The 336-nt window shown below is 39.6% G+C and overlaps 2 protein-coding genes across 2 annotated transcripts in view; one reads left to right on the top strand and one right to left on the bottom strand.

Moving 5' to 3' along the window:
• Positions 1–336, bottom strand: part of LOC118336472 — a 744,338-nt gene that overhangs the window by 402,558 nt on the left and 341,444 nt on the right. The gene's annotated exons all lie outside the window — the stretch shown is intronic.
• nek11 (NIMA-related kinase 11) overlaps positions 1–336 on the top strand; it is a gene marked incomplete at its 3' end in the record, with an annotated part of 38,490 nt that overhangs the window by 22,074 nt on the left and 16,080 nt on the right.

Here is a 336-nt window from a genome sequence, read left to right as displayed (position 1 = left end):
CTAGCCAGACCATTACCCACAATCCCCTGCAGAGCTGTGGAGGACTCAGGGGTTTCACTGCAGCCTATTAGAGAGAAAAAAAACTGCAGAAGAAATCGTGCCGGGTTATCAGTAAGACAACCTCCACAATCAAACAAAAATAGTAAAAATTAAAACGTGTGTTTTATTACATCTGTGTGTAGATTTTTAAACTTCATCACAAAGTGCTTTTACAGAAAATACAAGAAGAAGAACTTGTGTATGTCAGCAATTACTGGACATAATCGAGGCTGCCAGCACTACTAAACCTTCATATTGTTCTCCTTTCGCCCCCAGCTTCATACATCCTTTAACATA

Source organism: Morone saxatilis, unplaced genomic scaffold (assembly GCF_004916995.1).
Source record: "Morone saxatilis isolate NCDOM2014 unplaced genomic scaffold, NCSU_SB_2.0 Contig24, whole genome shotgun sequence".
Lineage (NCBI taxonomy): Eukaryota > Metazoa > Chordata > Actinopteri > Moronidae > Morone > Morone saxatilis.
Note: the sequence above shows the minus strand (reverse complement) of the source record. Positions and strands in the feature narration are given on the sequence as shown.